Source organism: Pempheris klunzingeri, chromosome 11 (assembly GCF_042242105.1).
Source record: "Pempheris klunzingeri isolate RE-2024b chromosome 11, fPemKlu1.hap1, whole genome shotgun sequence".
Lineage (NCBI taxonomy): Eukaryota > Metazoa > Chordata > Actinopteri > Acropomatiformes > Pempheridae > Pempheris > Pempheris klunzingeri.
Window position 1 is genome coordinate 16,286,784 of NC_092022.1, and position 22,219 is coordinate 16,309,002.

Here is a 22,219-nt window from a genome sequence, read left to right on the forward strand (position 1 = left end):
CCTTTACAAAATTCAATAGTGAACCTCCAGGGGGTCTTACAGCAGACTCTGTTTCATTAGGTGAATGCTAATGAACTTTTGATTATTTATAATAACACCTTTAGAGTCTCTTGTAGCTGGAATTGACCGCCTGCTTTCCAGCTATGCTGACAGGCAAGCATCTCTCCTGCTTTGTTGCTACAATCAAAATGTTTCCTACAGTGTCGAGAGAGAGAGAGAGAAAGAGAGAGAGAAAGCGGTCTCTTCATGTAGTGCTTTAAGCCTTTACTGAAGGTAGAGATTTTGAATTAGGTTTTTTTTTTTTGCGATCCTGCATACATTGCATCTCCAGTGTTTCCAGTTCTGTTCTTCTCAATCGCTTTCCTGTGCTTAGCTGATGCACGGCTGATTATCCATCCTCTGCATCCCATGCAGTTTGAATAGAAGAAACAGAGTCTATAATTGAAGTTATGAATTCCTCTTTTCTCTTTCAATAAGGGAGATAAAAGTGTTTTATTAAATCTTAAAAACTAGTTGACTAATTATTTCAACAATAATAACATTTTCAGCAAGGGAACTGGATGTTAAGGGGTAGGAAAATAATGTATATTCACGGGAGTGAGGACTCAGTAACTGTCATATGTCAGCCAATGTCAGTGATTTTAACAACTCTTTAAATGCACTTGACAGTGATCTGTTAAGTGGAAGAATTCAGAATATGGCTGTCAGCATACTGTGCCAAGATGACATAGAAAAGCCACATACAGCACAGATCACCAGAGACAGAACATACTACACCAAATGGCACAGAGAAAAAGGTATGAAGGGCTCATAAGGTAACGACTCTTAGTTTAAGGTGTTCATACAATATCGAAAACATAGTTATGAATACAATATTACATCTTTGCTAATAGATCCTGCACACTGAACCTTTAAGCATTCGGACAAAAATTATGCTTCTCATAGGATGTTCACATTTAACCTGTTGAGCCTTCACATATTTACATTATTCTTTTCCCAAAAGTGCCAAATCCAGAAGGAGCAGTCATGACCATCATTGGATATTTTTTACATTGTTCTGTTCGCTGTTTTGTGACTGGGAATCTAAGATCAGTATTCAAACTCTGAAAGTTGGGTTAGTTTCTGTTCCCATATTGACTAATGCCTTATTTCCTCATTTTTCATCATGCAGAACAGTTAGTTTGAGTCACAATGTACACACCCATAGGCAGACATAGACACAGGGGCGCACACACAGCAGGAGAGAAGGAGGATTTTGCATTATTTATTTTGAAATTTCATCTGTCTTTAGCTGTGTGTCTGTTGCCCCGAGAATCCCATTATCTCTCAATAACCTGTGAGGCGCCTGTGTGTTTCTTCAGCCGGAGACCATGATTAGTGCACTACTACCACATGCTACAGCTCACTTATCATCGCGCTCCCTCTCTTTCCCTGCGTGTCTGTCCTCCCTCGTCCTCGCAGCCCTCCATCACAGTCAGGTAGTGTCTGAGACTCGCCGTAATCGTGGTAGATTGAGCTGATCTTTCAATCTCACACCCGGCTGAAATGGCAGATGTGGGGTGTTAAATATTTCATTTTTCAGGAGCGATGAAAAGGAAAATATTTCACTGAAAATATGTTAAGTTCCATAAAGAGTCCCTAATCAGAGCACTGCAGAAAAAATCTCCATCTTATCAAGCCATTGTGTCAATAATTGAGTCCTAAAATTGTCTGAAAATAATGAATAAAACTGCTAGTTTGTTGAAATTATTTCAGCCTCTTATAAGCCCCCATAGACCTCTGATAATCAGACTGAATTGTGTCACTTAATCACTCATTAGAATGACCATTTGAATTGCTAAAAAAAGAAAAAGTGAGATGTGGGCGATGATTCAGAGGTGTGGGACCAGGCTAAGTCAGAATATTTCCAAGCATATTTGTTAAGTGTCAATTTTCTTGATACCAGTGCGGTCAGCAGCTTTAGCTGTCTTGTAGTAGATAGTCACACTTTATAGAGGTTGTTGAAACCAGTCGATTTGTGTGCAAAACAGGCTGAAACAATGACCGTGCAGAGATTTTCACTTGTTTTAAGAAACTATGACCCTTTAGGACTCAATAAGAGACAGTTTGGCTGGATTGCCCAAGAACAAAGAGGATTTTGTGGTATACTTGAAATCTGGGGGTTGGGGCAATCTTTCATCATAGTATTACATCACTATTCTGTATATTGTTGGTCTTCTTTAGGGCAGTGATAATGAATATTTTCATATTAACAATGTATCATGTGACTATTTCTTTGTGAAACGTGTTTCTTGTGGTGGTGAACCCACTCACCCTCAGTTATCACCTGATTCTGCAGTTTTTCGCTCTCTTGGCGTTATTTTCTGACCAGCATGCAGCCGTTTTTTGCCACAACAAAAAAAAGTCTGACTGCTACCAAACGGCAAGCAGGCAGCTGATGAATTGCTAGTTGCTAATTTAAATTTCATTAGTTGACCAGAAACATGACTCCAAATGAATATCTTGTCTAACTATTATAATGTGTATTTTTGAAAAAGAAAGAAATATTGCCATAGTGCTCTAACTTGAGATGTGATACTTTTATTGAAGCCTTTATATTCTTGCCCATGATCATATTTAAGTTTGTTACAGAGCAATTTGTTGGTCCAGATTTCTGTTCCTTTGGTACCCTCTATACTTATCCCACAATATCTAACTTCAGATTTCTGAGCCTCTAGATATTATAGAGGTTTACACTTTCAAACCATAAAGCAGCACAGCACTAAATTATTCTTCCTGAGGCTATGCTACCCATCTCAGAGAGATCCAGTCCTTGAGTTAAAATCACTCTATAGTATTTGCAGCCTCTGTGGTTGTGTTGAATGTTTGAGGATGTAACCGGATAGTGATGTTCCAACACTGTATCATTATCAACACATATAGAAAGCTGTAGCTGAGAGGTGTTCAGTCACATGCAAACCATCCGTCTTATGCAGCGGGGATCGGAAACTCACACAGAGTCCTTCTCTAGTATCCCACTCTAAACATCCTTCACTTTAGTTAATCTAATTGGGAAAAATGGTAGGCAGCTGCAGCATATTAAAAGTATATTTATCACCAAATGTAAATGCCACAACATGCAAATGTTGTTATCTTCTTCACTGTCATCTTCTTCTGCACAGGATGGAGAAGTTGTATCACATTCACTGCACACGCTCCGAGAAAAAGACTTCAACTGTGTTTTCAGGGAAGGATCATAAGAAACTAAATGAGCCCTTTAAATATTTCTGTTTGGAGAAATGTACTAAAGTATAACTGGAAACCACAGCTGCCACTATTACATCGTCCTCTGTCAGGTTCTCAGTCTGCGAACTTGATCAAATCGGCTGGATGTTCAGGTGAAATGTGCAAATAAAATAGAGACTTAAATGAAGTCAATCAGGATGAAAATATCTCATTAACCATTAATAAATTAATGATTTCTAAAGTTGCACCACTATTAAAACTACCACTACTCCTAGTACTACTTCTCCAACTGTTGTTGTCATTACTGCAACCACCGCTACTATCCAGCCACTTCCTGCTACTTATTTGGACCCTCAGCTCTTCCTGGGAAATCCTGAGTTGTTTTTTATGCCATCTGAGACACGCATCATGGGTATGCGTGTGCACGTGCTCTGAAGTAATGGGAGATGACACGAGAAGTTTAAGCAAGGAAATCATTTGTGCTTTCTAATAAATTAGAAGTGTTCTTTGAAATGCTTTGAACTTTGCAGTGGCAAAGCATTTTGTGTGTGCTCACCTTAAAAAAAAAAAACACCAGTGAAGTACGTCTTTAGATAATATCACTCATTAAATATAACGGATGGCTTCATGACTGAATGAAATAAGAGTCAAATTACTTCTCTCTCTGAGGAGTTGAAGACTGAGTAAAAAGATTGGAAAATAAATGCTGTAAAACCAATATAGAAAAACAAAAAGCAGAGTTGTAGACTTTAAATGCTTTAGGACAGTGAGTGTTTGCTGCTGCGTCTGCCACAGGGCAACATCCAGGTTCTGTATTTTGAATTAGCCTTGTTTCCAATGTTTCCCAGAGGGCCACTCGCAGTACTGCAATGAAAGAAAAAATCATTTCCCCCGTAGACCACCACTGTAAACAAGACATCTGTAAAACTATTATGTTTTTAAGCCACAAGGGTTCAATCTTTGTAAAGCCCAGAAGAGTCTTTTTTTTTTTTTTTTTTTGCTGAATGACATCACCACTGGACATTTAGACACACACACACACACACACAAGGCTTGAGCCTGGAGGAGGTCAGGCAGGAGCAACCTGTAAAGGGTCAGTGTTCTCCTTCAGACCTGTTTGTCGGACCTGGTTGAATAGCAAACCCCCTGCCCCCACCTTTCTGGCTTCGTATTGGGGGCCTGGGTCTGACATTTCTACAACTTTCTGAAAACAACGATCCAACATTGACACCCACTTTGCTGGTGAGCTGTGAAGAGAGAAACGGAAGCAAGAGAACAGTTCTTCCACAACACCGTCTGAAAATGTACGCCCCATATTGTCCTCCACTCTTAAAACGCCTCGTTTTTCACCCTGGTTTGACCATTCAGAACAACTCTTTTGATTTCTGACATTGTTGGACTAAACTTATTTTGAGCGAGCACAACTACACAATGACTCCTGATGAGTGACATGAGTCAGAATTCTCCCAAAATGAAGACTGGAGACTTGCCTTGGATTAAGGCTTCTCTCTGCTTGGCCATCAGCCATCCTGGACCTCTCTCTCTCTCCCCCGGCCGCCTGCGCCTCATTCCAGATGTTTGGATCTCGATCTTCAGCCTTGGTTTCTCTGTTGTGTGCTTGTTGACTTTATCTCTCTCTCCCTCAGTTTGTGTTTGTTCTTTTTTCCTACCTGTGTGTGGGAGTCTTTCAGCTTTACTCTTGTGAGTCTGTGTATTCTTTCCTCTTCCAGGTCTCCGTGATGGAGAGGAGGTCATGTGGCTCAGATCTGTTTGACTACACCTAACTCAATGTTCTCCTGAATATTCTCATATGTTTCTAATCCATCTATAATCTTTTCATCCCACATATCCACACAGATGGTCTCATCTGTACACACATCTATTGCCTGGCTATTGCACATACTTTATTGCATGTAATGCTTTATACACGCATAACTGTCGATAAAGAATTTGATTAATTGCTGTAGCAAACATTTTAATCATCAGCGAAATGAAATGAAAATTGAAATAGCCAGATCCCAAATATCTAGCGGTTAGCAATGACAAGGTATATAGAAAAGACTAAGTATAAAAGTTTAAGATAGTTTATTTGGATGAGGAGTTCTCAAGGAAATCAAGCAATCCCGTTCTAAACAGGCCTGTTTTGAACAGCCACTGCACAAGTCTTTCTAAACATATAGACAAGCATGCACCATCACACTTCTTTCATCTGTTTTTGTGGCTTTTTTGAGTTCTCAATCACACAGTGGACTTGATAAGGGAGTCATACTAAGGAATGCTTGATTGTGTCTTTGTAGAGTAGAGAGTGAGCAGCTATCAACGGTAGAGTCAGCGCAATCGACGGGCTTGATGAGCAACGCAAGGATCCAAGATCTGATGGCAGGCCAGTCACAACATTTCCCACCCCCCTCACCTCAACAGGAATAGGGATAAAGCGTATACCCAGTTTATGCCAGGTACAGAGGACTGGGGTGAGCTGAAGAATGGCAGAAACAATAAGAGATACAGACTTGTGCTGCCTCTATGAAAAGGCTCCCACGTGAAACCAATCCAAGTGGTGAAAATGAACCTCCACACAACTACAATAACAGAAGTCCTACTCTGTCATCAAGCAATCTCACCTTGCTTGATGAAATAAAATGGACCATTTAATGGTAAAATTAACTGCACTAGCATGGATAGGCTCACACGGAGGAGAATTTGCTTTATCATCTTATTCAGGGTGTCTCATGCTTGGAAAGGCCACCTGGGTGCTTGATCGAATAACAGAGGAACCCCTTTAGATATGCGACTGCAGCAGCAGGTGGTGATTTTCCCTATTGACTTTTTCCCAGGAGACAGCAGAGGGGAAGGTTGTGTCTGCTCTGTCAGCTGTAGTGAGACTATAGCTGGAAAACAATACTCCACATCTTCATTTACTGTCACTACAGAGAGAGACGCACCTGTATCAGTACTAATAACATTGTTGTCATTACATTAGGGTCAAACGAAAGCACAACCCATTAGGCCACAACCATTGTCCTCCAGCTTCATCTTGACTAATAATCTTGTGTCCGGTTGAGGCCCTCTTCCATTTCCAGCAGCTATTGTCATTCCAACTGAATTTGGGCCATATTGTATCACTCTGACATCAGACAAGTCTGTGGTCTCCTGGGATGATAAGACAGCCGTTGTTTTACAGTAAAGAGCAGCACTGACAGAGTAATCTGTTCCACCAACCTAATTGTCAGCAGGCGTGGATGAAGATACACTGTCTCTCTGCGAGGTTTGGAGAGGTCTTAAAGGTCAGACTGAACGGGGTTGATCTAAAGGCCAGACAGTCATGTTTTGTTGTGATGGAAGTCTTGTCGCAGTCCCGTAAGGCGCCAACAGAGTTGTGCAGTCAGACGCAGGACAGGCAAGTATTCATCAGAAGTGCCATGCTGTTTTAACTGAAGCCGTTCCCCTCAGAGTGAAGCATTTTAGATCTAAAGACGTTCAGTGTGTTGTTCTCCTGCCCAGCAGCCTTACAGGGAGTCATGATGGAGGAAAATTGTATTTACTGAAGTGTGTATTTTCTCAGCTTGTTATTGTCATTAGCGGGCTAGTCATTAGCTACGATGTTCTGGAAAGCTGATACAAGACAAATGGAATAACATAATGGTCTTGCGGAAATAAATGTTTTAGTCATGTAATTTACAACTGTTTGCAAGAAGGGCTACCACTCTGGACTCAGTTTTACAGTGTTAATGGATAAGGCTGGTGTTGTCTCACTGTCAACAGATATATCCATAGGATGAATCCTAATGATTTTGGTGATTCCCTGACTGTTCATTCAGCCTGACTGGCTGGTCAGAGTTTTCACTCATCCAGTGATTTGAACATATTTTGATTATGACTATGTTTTCTAATGACTTTGGTCTCATCTCATCATCTAAAACCACAAGTTGTCTTTTTATGTGTTTCTTGTACGGATTAAGGCAGATTGATCATTTTAACCTTTGGAAAGAGCCACACCAGCTGTTTCCCCCTGTTTCCAGTCTAAGGTCGCCACTACCTTTTTAACTACTGGACCACATCCATTGGAGAAACCGCGTATTTAGGATTCACACAAAATAAACTAGAGCCCTTGTTCATGTTAAAGGAAGAACATGTCACCCAGGGCAACAGTATGGGTCTCCCTGGTGTGTTTTAATAGATTTTGGACATGAATCGAACTCTTTGGCATAAAGGAATAAGTATATCAAACCACTTCTTGTCAGTGATCGGTTCATTGTTGGGTTTTGGTCTTTTTAGTGGAGTTGTTGACAGCAAGAAAAGCGCAGAATATGACCAGTCTTGTTCTTTAAGAATGTGGCACTTCCTGCTCTGTGAATTTTAATTAAACAGAATAATAGCAAATCGCTCTTTGGCATATTCAGGAATGTCTGAAACAACATTACTTGAAGATGACTGCTTATAATAAAGCCTGATTAACTCGGAGTCTTTGTAGAGTTGAATGAGATGGGCTTGGCTTTGTTAGGGACAGGAAGTTAAGAGGGGACGACTGACAAAGGTGGGACAGATGGGATCTTGTCACATGCAAGTAAACTGAATCACTTTACTTTGGCCCTTTGTTGCTCCTGAAACACTATTGAGCTACACAGAAAGTAAGCTGATTTCAGTAAAAAGGCCACTGAAGAAAGCATAATGGCCTGGTGATTGAGGTGTAGGCGGCTTCCTTATTGCCCACTCCTGCAGCAGCACACATGGTTTTGTTTCCTTACTCGAATAGCCACTCACGCACTGTTTCATGAGATTGATGTTATGAATAAGATGGGATTTTTCCCCCTTTTTTACCACAATGCAGATTCTAAATTATACAGGGATCAATTGTGGGGCTGAAACTGATTATCACTATGAATTATATCTATGGTGCTATGTTGTTTACTTGTGGCTGACCTATTCCCCTGTCTAGGCATGATGCGGTTATTCCCATGTGGGAAAAAGTTCAAATGTCACATTAAAAATAAATCCTGAATCTGTCAAAAAAGACCCTCTTTAGTATTCCTACCATGTTTTGCCTCCTTCATCACTTTCCCTCTTGCTTCCAAACAGTATAGGGATATCAGTTTTTGTTGTTTGAATCTGTTAGTTCGATGGATTGAGGGTGCAGTCTTTTCTCTGCAGTTTATGTGACTTAGCTTTCACAGATAATAGCTTTGTGATCAGGTCCAGTGCTCAAGAAACAGAGACTTCTAGTCTTTCACCAAGGCCACGCTGCACACATGCCCACTGAGATTGATTCTTGGTCAGTTATCAAAATCTGATGGACTTTTGATAAGAGACGCTGGAGTGTAGGAGAGTTATGATGATAGATGATCAAAAACACACTCAGGTTTGTTTCTCTGTAATTGGTTTCAGTGAATGAGTGGAACAGAAAAATCAGGCCAACAGAAATTGAGCCTATTCTGCTTTATTCCTGACTGACTTTTGGTCACTTTGGAAGAACGTCTGACTTAATTACGTGACCATTTTGTGTGGTAACATATTTATCCTACCCTGACATTCGATACACACAGTATCCTCTCTTGTTTACTGGTCTAACAGAGAGGAAAGGGCTAGATAATCTCGAGCCCCCTGCACCATCCTCTGCCTCCCTGGCTGCATGTCTGTGCTCGCTGTCAGACGCTGCTGTCACTGTCCTGCTGCCCTGTCACTCTGCCAACTGGACGCCTGCCTGCTGATGGACTGATGGAGCGGAGAAACAGCGAGGCTGACACTCATGGTGACTCACCAGCCCCAAATGGGTTTTCTAAAGACACCCTAACCTTGGAACGAACTGTACGTAAGAGATCAAAACCTCAACAAATAAGAACAATAACAGATGTGGAGACTAATGATACAGAAAGTTTGTGTTTTTCTCAAAGCCAGATTCATCATCCAAATACACATTGACCCACTGAAACAGAAACACACACACACACACAAACAGAAAAGACAAGAACATGCTTCCTAATCCTCAACCAGTTGAAACCTGTACACTCCAGATACACTCAATATTGTTAAGATCATTACAATATTATTATCATTATTTGGCCTCATCATCCTACCTCATGAAGATTTAGAGTACCAATAACACATTTCCTTTTTCCAGTGGTGTAGTGTCGGACATAAATGGATTTCGAATGCTAAAGTGTAAAGTTTCTTAAATACAGTTTAGAAAAGAAGAATAATCCAACTCCTCTGGTATGTCACTGTGTCCTGTAATATATCCTGAAATATAACAGATGATGGATTAAAATCAAGTTTCATCCTTAGTGTTCAATTTCAAAATAAAATGTCCTGAAACAGTCAGAGAAAGCAATAATCAAATTAACCATATTTCTACATTTCAGACAGTTCTATGATATGCTACAGTCATATTTATTAACTTTATCTCTGTTACAATAGATTCTAGACTTTATTTTATAGTGGACAACTGTAGTCCAGCATTTACTCTTTTAGTTCTGTTTTCCACCAACTTCTGAGGGAAATATCTGTCTCACTCACTGTATCCACCAGCTAACTGTCTGCTGTTTGGCTCTGGGCAGGTCCCGTACAGTAGAGCTTTGCTGCAAGTTGAGACTCAGTGAGACTCTAAAACAAGTTAAGGGTCAAAACACCAAAACAATTAGAAGAAAGGCGCTCAAACACTCTGTAGAGCTGCGGGAAACCGTCGAGTCAAATGATCATTCTCAGTAGATCACTAGAAGCAGCCACACACAAGTAGCAGTAGCAGTAGTAGCGATCCATATAAAAGTATTGACTATAGCCTCTTTAATCCATTTCTGAGTCACTTAGCAGTTCCTCCAGTTTATTCCGTCACTGAAATGAATATAAAGCATAAGTCTGTATTATGTATCAAAGTCACATTTACATGAGGGAGCCTGTAAGGGACATTAGCTTGATCAAACACGCACTGACAGCTCTGATCACACATCTGACAGCAGGTGTAACTGAGTGTTTTCATATGAGCACAGGTATATGTGTACAGCTGGCCTCAGCACAGCGCAGATACGGCTCTAGATGCTCGAAATGACAAACATAAGAGATCTCAATTGTGTGACTGTTCACTGTCTGCTGATACATTTCAGATAGATTCCCTTGTAGCGTTTATGCAAAACACACTTCTTATGTTTTGTATTTGAATCCAAAATCCGGTCGGCTGAATACTGCAGCCATTGGAGTTTGAGTCTTTTGAGTCAATATCTTGTACCATAAATTATGTAATTTAGTCTTCTTAATGGTTTTGAGGTCACTTTAGAAGAACATTTGACTTAATTACATGACCGTTTTGTGCGGTAACATACACTACTGACAAAAAGTTTGTGATATTCGGCTTTCAGGATGAAAATGCATTCTAACCTTTCCAGGTGAACTTAATGTGACCTTCTCTAAACTTTTGAATGCACATGTCCAACTGTTCAGTGTTTCAGTACTTTTTGCACAAGTTGCTGTTCTCTAAAAAGAAGCTTAACAGCAAAATTCACAACAGGTTTGATCCATGAATCGACCAATAAATTTCCTGGTTCAGTTAGAATTGGTATTTAAACAGTCCTCCTCATCATGCTGTTCACATTCTGACATCATGAGACCAAGACGACACCTAACAATTGATCAGCAGCACCTCGCCATTGCGAGGCTTCAAACAGGAAGTCCTCAGACGGAGGTGTTCACTGAGCTTAGAGGGTCACAGAGTGTCATCAGGAGGTTGCAACAGTGATACAGAGAGACTGGAAGAGTCACAGAAAGGAGAGGAGTGGACGTCCTTTGGCCACATCCCAATTTATTGAGACATTGAAATTTTTTGTTGTGGTATACCCACCACTGTTGTTAGCTTTTCTTTCAATAAATTGTTTAAAATGAAGAAATTACCATTGCATGCTTCTACTTAAATGTCCTACTTTCATGATATAATATCACTGTTGCATTAACTTTTTCCATTTTCCATAAATTTCACCTGAAAGTCGAATATCCCTAACTTTTTGTGAGTAGTGTATCTCTCTTACCCTGTCATGCCCCTGACATACAATACACACAGTGTCCTCTCTTGTTTGCCGGTCTAACAGAGAGCAAAGGTCTAGATTTCATGCTGCTGTGTGACCAGTCCCTTGCACCATCCTCTAGTCAGAGTTAGTCAGATTATTTGTGATTATGAGTTACACTACCAGTAAAATTAAATGATAATGACATATAAATGATTTTTGTATGTGTGTCTGTATGTTGCTTCTCCTGTATGTAGTCCTCACTGTAGATGGAAATATGCCTTTAATTAACTTCCTGTCTTTTGGTTTTATACAGGCTATAGGAGGGAGTTGTGTTTTATTGCAGAAACATAACATACTGCGCACACACACACACACACACACACACACACACACAACAGTCTTCACCTATAAATTACGAGGATCATTGTGCATCAGTGATCTTGACCTTAGCAAGTTTTCCTTTATAATACATGAGCAGTAATTGAGGGTCTTCACCGTAAGCGTAAGGCATGCTTACGTGTAACAGGCTGCAATAATGTGTAGTAATTAACAGAGTTTCCTGACAGCAGTTGCCACCCACATATAGTTTTACATTAACTACAGAACGAAAGAGAGGCAGAGTAGGATCCCATATTGTTTGGAGGCAACAGTATGACATCTGCAGGAAAGAATTAAAGAGATAAAGATAGCAAGGGGTTGTTGTTCTCTCTCCCTCTCTTTCTATATCACTCTGTGTGTGTGTGTGTGTGTGTGTGTGTGTGTGTGTGTGTGTGTGTGTGTGTGTGTGTGATGGCTGCAGTGCTGTGGGCTGTAATAGAAAGGAGAGAGCATTAGGCACACTCAACACTGAGGCAGCAGGAACTTGCAGCACAACTCCACAGAGTCCTCTCCATCTGTAATCAGCAGAGTGAGAGGGGAGTCACACCTTCTTTTTTCCTCCACACAAACAATCCCTGTTTCTCACCCGCCTGTCGTCTCCAACAACTGTTAGTTAAGCAGGCATTTTATTTTATGTAGCGTAGTTTACAGTGAGCTTTACATTGAAATACACGCAGCAACAAGTTGGATGTAGAGAAGAACATAGAACAATGCAACAATAATAAACAGGAACGTGCAAGGAAATTCTTTATTGTACGGGCAATTTAGCTAAAGGACTAGCTCCACAAATTGTGACACCCTGCCTGCTTAGGATGTAAAGCCAAGTCACAAATGGTTGCTCTTGCCTCTCCAGATACACACTGATGTCTGTCTGCTGTGAGCCATATCTTGTTGCATCTGGACCACACTGTGTGCTCCACATTTAAGAATAAGCCTGTTATTTTAAACTCCCCTCTGCACTTCCCATCCCACCTCTTCCACTCATTTAACTCATCCCCACTTGCTGAGTCTTATATAACCAGAGATGGTCCTCAGTAATATTACCTGCTCTCGGTCCTCCTCATCTTCTCCCGTCTTTCCGTCCAGCCGCCGGTCTCAGCAGAGTTTCCAGTATTAAAGGACTCATCTCTGTGCCGATGGTTGTCCCCTAGAGCCCTCAAGGAGCAAATTCATGAATAAATGAATAGAGCTGGCAAATGATAACAAGATTGCTCATTTCTCTGCACAGCGTTGTGAATGTGTGTGCGTGAGACAGACAAAGAGAGAGAGAGGGACTGAACTTTACTCACTTCTCGGCTACCTCCAAAATATGTCATCACAATTTTGTGTCAAAGGAGCATCTCAAAGCTGCACTTTAACCAGCTGATCTAACTGCTGACGTGCAAATAGCATGGGAAGTGTGCAGTATATCCTGTCCATTTTAAATAGTGTCTCAGATATTTATACTGAAATTGTTTATGTCCCACTGGCCTACCTCACTTCACTATATCAGCTGCCCCAGTTTCTGTGGACAGACTAGTCGGAAGTCTTTATCTATTTATCTTTTTCTCCTCACCAACTTTTTGTTACTTTACTAAATAGTAAACAGCTGGCAGAACATGAGAGGAGAGAAAGATCAGGGACTCCTCACAACACCTTTGTTGTCACAAATCTAGTTCATTCTAATGCTTCACAGAGAAACTAAACATCACATGAACAACAATGAGAACAAAAGCTGAAGCTGAGGCAGAAATATCATATATAAAATATAACAAAAAACAATCGTGATAATGATGCTGTGTATTTAACTGTAAGAGTTAACACGTATCCATTGATGTGTTTACCTGCATCAGGAATAATGGAGCAGCTAAAAGACGGCTGAGGGAAGGCAGGAGTGAACTCTTTAATTCATCATCCATCCATCCAAGTTTTAGAAATGCAGCCAAGCCAAAAGGGAAGAGAGGTGGGGCCCAGTTCTGCACTGTGGTGATGGATGTATCCATATTGATACATCCAGAGTCACCTTGGAGTCACCTGGAAAGACACAGTAGCACCTCGAACTTTGAGCTTCGTTCTGTCTTTTCAGCCTATGACAGTATAAGCATTTCTAATGTAGTTTTGGCAAATGTGGTAAATGTGCCACACAGGGGTAGTAACAGTTGCACCTGACTGTGTCCTTGATGCAAACCTTTCCTCTTTCATGTGGATCGGCAGATGACAAGAGCATAGCAATCAGACAGCCTGCATCGGACAGCTTAACCAAGACTGCCACTGTGGTCTCTGTGTAGCCAGATGTCCCAGACATTTTATGGTTTTGTTGAATTTCCCCCTGGGGATTCTGGGAGTTGTATTAATTAGTGAACTTTATAACTAAAACCAAGACTGTGAGGTGTGTATGGTGGAAAGGTGCTATGGATCTGCATGCCATTAAACATACAAACACACACAACAGTAAAACAGACAAAGCAAACACATGCAAGCACGCAACTGCTGACAGGTGGAGCCGCCTACTCTCTTCCCCTTTAATTGACCAAGTAATAAGGCACTGAACGGAGCAGGTGTTACGCTGCTGTCACTGGGAAGGTCAGGGCTGTCATGTGTGTGTTTGCAATCGTTTGTGTGTGTATGTGTGCGTGTCTGTCTCTACAGACACATGTAATTGTTGTGGTGAGCTTCTGTGGCTCTGCATGCAAGACATGCTCAATGTTGGAGTGTGTGAATTGATTAAGATCTGCTTAAAAAGACAGAGAGCGAGCACTACTGTCCCATTGTGCAGATTGTTTGCTCTAAATGAATCAGAACAAAAAAATTCTTAGAGAAGATATTTACCTCCTGTGAAGCCCTTTTCATTGAGACTGAGAGTGAACATTCACTCAGCCTGACACCAGCTGTATTAGGTAGATAATGGAGTAATAAACACTGTTTATATTTGACTGTAAATTTAAAACATTGAGGCCAAATTTGCGTCATCGCTCATGCACTCGGCTTGAAGTAGTAGTGGTAAAAGTAGCATCGGTAGTAGTACAAGGCCGTCTCCTCCAACAGACTGCAAATGTGGCTTTTAATTGCTCTCACCATTATGTCCTAAAAGGACTTGCAGGACTTCAGCCGAGAACTTTAATAAGACAGACTATGGTTGAAACCCGAAGTGGCATGTCCTATTAGCACAAGGTAAAGACAGTGGGAAATCTCAGAGTGTCACTGGCAAAGACTGAAGCACATTAGCTAAGTCAGCCTGTCGCCGGGGCAATCGCCGAAAACTATAAAAAAGAGACAAAACGCAGGTATTATCCTCCTTCCTGCTCAATTCCTCAGTGTTTGACTGATACATTTACATTTAATTCCTCAGTGTGTGATTTAATTATGCTAAATTGAAAAAATTTCACACTAGCTTCGCATTAATTTGTGAAAATGACTTTTGGGAAATTAAAACAAAACAATGAAAACTGAAGACGTGGTGTCTCAATTTACTAGAAAGTGTATCTGTTTTTAAAGCAATGTGAAATTAGCTTATTATTTAGATACCACTCTCAATTTGTGCCTTAAATATGAACCTGCCATTAGGTGACAGTTAGGTTAGCTTAGCATTAAGACAGGAAATGGGAGAACATCACCTAGCTGTGGCTTTATGTAGCTTCATATTTGGCATATGGACACAAGGGTGGTCCTCACATTTAACTCTCAGCAAGGAAATCAAGTTTGCAAACTGTAAACACAAAACACTTTGGAGACAACCTGACATACTAAAAAAACACACTCATCGGAGGATGGTATTAGAGGAGGAAAAGATATATTGACAGCTTCTATACTGTGGGTGTCCCATGTTTAATTTGGCAGAATTTACCTCTGAATCAAGATAGCTGGCTAGCTAGCTGAAAACATCAATAATCAGTGTGTAATAATATACACACCCAGTATATATGGCAACACTGCATCTCTGTCTGAATGGTAGTAATGTGAAATGATGATTTGGGGGGGGAGGGGGAGGATCAGTATCATTAGAGCCCGAGTATGAAAGTGTCAGGGACCCAACAGTTCAGAGTGACAGCTTTCTATTAGAAATCACTTCAAAGTACACTGAGAACAATTGTTCATGTTTGGTTAATGTTAAAATGCACAATGGTACTTTTCACTGTCGGTATATATTACTATACTTCAAAGGTGCACCACCAGAGATGGTTCAGAAACGATATCTGAGCTGCCAGATCTCACAGAGGTGTGTTGCTGAGACAGATGCAGGTCTCAAACAAAGTAAATGTTCTCCTGATTTGTCTGAAAAATGTGGTGGGGCAGTGGTGAAACCCAAGGGCCACAGATACAGGAAAGACTCTTAAGTGGGCTGTCTCTTTTCTAAATGTCTAAAGCCATAGTCACCTACTGACAGCAGCCTTATGTGACAAATATCAACTGACATGAAATTTGGTGAATGCATGTCCGGTGTCCTCCACTAAATGTATTGCTGCATTAGTGTCCAACTTGCGCTGCACCGCAAAGCTAGCACATAGTTTGTCAGATGTATGCACAATTTCCAATACCTCATTTCCAGCATTACGTAGTCCACACGGGAAATAACATTTTTCTCAGTCAGGCAGCGTCCGATGGCAATGAAAATCTAAGCCCACGTTGACCCACCTCCAGTTGCAACACTTCAGCTGCCATTCCCCCCCAACGTGTGTGTGTAATTTTATCTTGTTATGGTGAGTGATGTCGGTCATGTCTGAGAGTTTGGGTGTGGGAAAGCAGATGGTTTTATGTATATGTGAGCAGAAAACTTTGGTCTGGGTTTGTTACCCTGTAGGTAGTGTATCCCACCAGAAAGCAGTAGTTTTCTGTAGTTTACTATCAGTAAAAGACACAAGGAGACACCTTCACGCGATACAAAGTCAATAGAGAGCAATGAATTGGGGGGACTTAAATGCCTTCTGTTGATTTTTGACTACAACTGTCATTAACTGTCATTCACTTTTACTGAACAGTGTCTTTGTTCAGTTTCCTGTTTGCTTCACATCACACATAAGATAAAATCAGATTATTCCAACAGGCGTTTTAAGTAGGTGTTAAGTCATGCAGAAAAAAAAGTGTTAAACCTGGCTTTTCTGCAAATGTATGCCAATTTAGATGCTAGAAATAACTATTTAACTACTTAATCCTTGAACCAGGCTTTCAGATTACGTCCACGTAGCTAAGTGACAGTTCCCCTGAATACAATTTGGTTCATAATCCGGGGCTGATCTGGCAGTTTGATATCTGGTAATGAGGAGCTCACACTGTGTTTGTGTTTGTTTTCAGATTAGGTGAGACAAAAAGACAGGTGAAGTTTAGCTTCAGCTGTAGCTACGAACCCTTAACCCTCATTAAAACTAGAAGGTTCATCCCTCAGTAATCTTTTACTTTTTCATCCGATCTTTTTCACTGGAGATCTGTCTGTCTGTGTCTTGGTTTTGATCCAGATTACTTAAAGTGAGATGACAGATAACAAATGGTTGTAATCTCAATATCAATGTATCTGTTATTTATTTTTCGTCTATTTCTTTAGTCCTCTCATTGATTAAATAATCCATGAATGTCAATGACAATGAATTTGGCACTTCATCCGATCTAGTGAAGACACCTTGGCAACAATTAGGATCTGACTCAGCTTGGAATCTTTCACTTGCATTGACACACAAGTTCATTATATTGGTCTGATGCCATATGGATCACTTCTGTTCTTCCACTATCTCTCTCATTACATCGGATCAATAAAGCACGCTGCTGCTCATTGAAACCCACACCAGTAAGTCTTGTTCTTGCTTTGCACTTGAGGGGTTAAAAGCCAATTAAAACCAGTTGGCCAATGGCTATGAGGCACACTAACAGTATTAACTACAGTGTCATATGGAGAGCAAAAATGAACATGAGCTGCCATGGAAGGGGAAGGTGGTGTTCACATTTTTTTCAGTGGCTTCTAAAGGGAAATTATTGCGTCTTGTGCAGAAGCTTCTACATTCATTAGCCAGCGTTAAAAGTGTTTATCTCATGCAGGCAAAGATTCCTCTGGGACAATAGGAGTCTCATTAATGAAACTCCCTTTTGTCTAACTTGAGGTTTGATATAACTCAAACCATGACTCACGCTGTATCTGGAAGTATTTGTATCACACTCCACCACTATTCCCTGATGACGAGGACGCCCATAAAAGCCCATGGCTGTACATCAGGTTCAAGGAAAAGCAATTAGGCCTCATCTTCACAGCATTTCTCAAAATATCTCACCAGCCTCTTCTCCTCTGTTCCATGACAATCAGTTTCATTTACCCTGAGAATATTTGGCTTTATTTAGTCTCTTGTCAGAAACTTTGCAGTGAGACCGAACAGTTCTAAAAGCTCATGATGCCTCAGATGTCTCTCTAAAGCAATGCAGACAATTAATGTTCTTCCTAAGTTGTCTTTGTTCTCATCAATGAACATTTTTCAGATGAATACTTGCCTAGATTTGCTTTCCCAAAGCTCAAGCACAGGCAGAAATTTCCTCAAAGGCAGACATATTATATTTAGATGGTCACGACAAGCAGAGAGCGACTGCAACTGAGGGAGTTACTTATTTAGACCTACATATGCAGACTTTGCGATTACAGGCTAACAGTTAGTAATCATTTTAAATACCTGACTGATGGGAATTAGTTTGCAGTAGTCTATGTTGTAGACTTTGTAGTACCTAACAGAAATATTTGGAACATCTTCAATAGTGTTAGCAACAGTTGTTAGCCTTGCTGGCTAGCTCTTCCCTCTGAATGCTAATCCAAAACTAGACAAGGCAATTAACCATATTAGCATGCTGATCACCGTGGAGATGCAGAAACGCTGAGGAAGAGACACGGGGTCCTGACCTTATCAAACACTGAGTGACAGAGGGCATGCTCTGAATATAGAATTACTGTTTATATTTACAAAAAGAGAAAATTGTGCTCAGAAATTCTGTAATTTTAAGATGTCTCTGGTTTCAAGGTACCAAATGAGAATGCCAAATGTAACGATAGAGCATTAGTGTTATTTTAACTTTTTGTTATTATGAACAAATACCATTAAAATAACAAAAGTAATTAAAAAGCAATACTGTTGCATTTTGGGCAACATACTTTCTTGTCGCTATGAACATGGCCACTATACACTTAGAGCTGTACAATGGTTCTTTTTAATGAAGAAATATGACACCCAAAGCAACAGTGCATTTTACTGTGATTGTGAGTGACACATAAAGCCATAAACAATAAAGCTCCATATCAGCAATGTGGCTGCACAGGCAAAACTTATTAGGGTACATTTATTGCTGGTTTTGATCTACTTAGGGGAACTATTAAACACAAGACAAGTTTACAGCCACACTAGCTGCTCTGTAAGACTGTACTAAGGCACTGTTGTGCTAATAAAAACGTAAAAATAATGGCATCTCTGTACTTTAAGTTGCCCCAAGATACTACAGTCTCTACAGTCTGAGCATAAAACTAAAACTACAGGTTGTGAACAACCTGTCAAGCTCATTAAATTTTACACAGAAGTGAGAAGCCCACTTTGGATGAACAATTGCTGCCCTGGCAGGATTATTGTAAAAAAAACAAAAACATGAGACTTGAAAACTAATTTTCCCTGAAGCTTAGTTTGACATAACAAAGTAGCACGAGTGACTTACAAAGAGGCACATCAGTATCCACCTCAGGCTTAGCTGCATATCAGCAAAAGAAGTTTGGAGGTCAAGAGGAAGAACAAATTATTACATGTGAACAGGAGTGAGTATAATGATGTTGACAGGTCACACAAAGATGGAGCCATCTCTCCCTGTGGGTGACCTGTGTATGATACAAGAAGAAGATGCCGTCCCTCAGTCCCCAGGCTCTCCCATGGCGGCCCCCCAGCTGTGCCCTCGACAGGCTGCGGATCGATCCCCGCCTGCCCACTCCCACTCTCCTGCTCCGGACTTTTCATTAGGCCCGGCCTGCTAGAGTGGATGCTCTAATTGCCATGGGCCACTGAGAGCCAGCATCCAGCGTCTGCCGCACTCCCAGAGAAAGGGTCGCCAGGCATCAGCCGCTCACACTAATCTTTCCCATTATCCTCTGCTCTACTGTGGGAGCAGGAAAAACAGCCAGCCTGTGGTTTGTGTGTTTCTGACTGTGTGGAGTGTCTTATGTTTAAGTATGTTTCTGTTTTATGTGTGACTGGGTATAAGCTCTTTTGGCTCCTTTGGCAAAGTGGACCACAGGTCTGATCAGATCATGTGAAAAGCGAAGCGTCATCACACACATCTACTTGTTGGCGACTTACTCTTTGAGGACATCGTTGTGAGACGAACTATTTTTGTCTGTTCTATGGGATGTTTTTCATCTCAACTCCTGTTATGTGAACAACAGCTGTGACGCAATCACAAAGAGCTTTTATAGCACAGTGGCACATAAATACTGCAAAATCCACCTATCAGCTACATCTGTCAATAGTGAAAGTAGACTCATTTCATTGTCATTCACAGCTCCTGATGATTCATACTTCTCATGTGTCTAATTTAATTCCTTGATCATTATGATTGAACATTTTAATTTAGAAATTAATGCAATTTACAGCATGGCAGTAATAATGTGCAGGGTCAGTTACCATCTGCTTACATCCTAATGGGAAATTAGAAAAAGTTTTACTTGTTCCCTCTCATGCTGATGTGATGACTTGTTGTGGGATGGGGCAACAAACAGAAAAAGGATACTAGGCTCAGAGAGGGTCGGGGCAAGACTCAAAGGGGGTACTAGATAAGATGGAGGGGATCAAAACAGTGCAAATATGTTGAAAGTGTTTTCTATTCTATTTTACTGATTAACCCAACTTTTTTCACATCTTGCAGATTTGATTTCTTCACCTTATCAGCAGTATAGTGACAAACAAGCCTCAACTCATCCTCCAATTCAAGCAGTTAAACTAAAATTGAATCCTTTATTATCAGTGTGTTTATTTTCTCAAAGTTTCTGAAATCATATCTGCATAGATGGTTGGTCAAGATCAGAAACATGGATGAGCTGTTTACATGCAGCAGTTTACCAAATTCTTTCCCAATAATACAGTTTAGTTTTTTTTAGCCATGTCCATTATTACTTGTACAGTACTGTGGGACTCGCTGTTTCTTAAGACATTCAAGACTATTAGTTTTAGCTGTTACACTTAATTATACTTAAGGCCTGGCCTGTTGTGAACAATCCTGATTTTCAGTCTTGGTTGCCTGATGCTGGTTTTACACAACTGGCCAATAGCGACATTAATAGACTGAAGGACTTTTTTTCTGCAGTAATGACATTTGAACAATGATTGAGCAATATGGTATCCCTCGACAGGACTTTTTTTGTTATATATTATAGTATATTATATATACTATATTATATAAATGATGAAATACAACTGACAACCTTGAAAGATCTCCTATTGAGAAATTGTTATTTCTAATAACTGGATAGATCAATGTCAGTCCATTCTATGATGCTATGCGTTTTGCTCCGCCTGTTACTTTTTTTTCCAGGGGCTTAAGGGCACGTGAGAGTAAGAGCTATCTGTCACAATCAATGATGAAGAGTGGAAAGATGTCTGGAGACATGCTACATCAATTTCAGTCTGCAATCATACCACAGGAAACCAGTTAAGATTATGCACAGAACGCATATATTCCCCACCGTAGACATCATTTAAACCCTGCTCTGTCAGTCATGTACCTTGCAAGAGGCAGAATTTGGCACTCTCAGTCATTGTCTTTGGCCATGCTGTAAGCTGCAACCATACTGGTCCTCTGTGCTATCTGAGATTGGAAAAAAAATCTCATTTATACTGCCAGGAAGAATATTTTACTGCTGTGGATTAGTGAAAACATACTAACTGTTAAAGCCTGGCAGAGAGTGCTAGTAGAGCCTGATGTCTCTGCCAGGGATTTTCTTAATTGTTGTTATTGCACATGATCATTATAACCTCTGGTGATGTGTGGTTTGTTGGTTTTTACTGTTTAGTCCTGCGTGTCTTTTTTATGTATCTCCTAAAAAAGTGTATTGTGTATGTAATATTTTACACAGAAAATTGCTAAGAGTCTTATAATCAAGTTATTTTTTAACTTCTTCAAGGTTGTTGTAAAGCTCAGAGAGTTTAAGCATATCGATAACGGGTCCACTTGCTCAGCATGGGGTACAAAATATTGCTGAACGCCTAGTAGGCCTACAGTAATGTGCTTTAAAAGGGCATATAGGATGTGCAGAGCAATTTCTTGGACATGGGAGTATAACAGTATAACAACAAAAAAACGTATGCACCATTAACATTAACTTTAACATACAGCACATAAAACATTAAGGGCACACAGAAAACAAAATATAATTAATACAAGAACATAAAATAAAGGAGAAAAGATACATCCATGTACAATTAAAGTACAGAGCGTTCAGTTTTCATATAAGACACAATCACTGTGATATTTAAATTCTAGGTAGGAAATGTTCACAGACAGACCGCTATCAAAACACATAGGCACACAGTGCAAGTCTGTGTAAGTGCTGTCATCTAGTGGAGAAAAAGTAGAGATCAAGCATAGCAACAAATGCCAAACAAATCAGTAGTGTTGGATCACAATAATTTGAACAAATTAAACATGTTGAT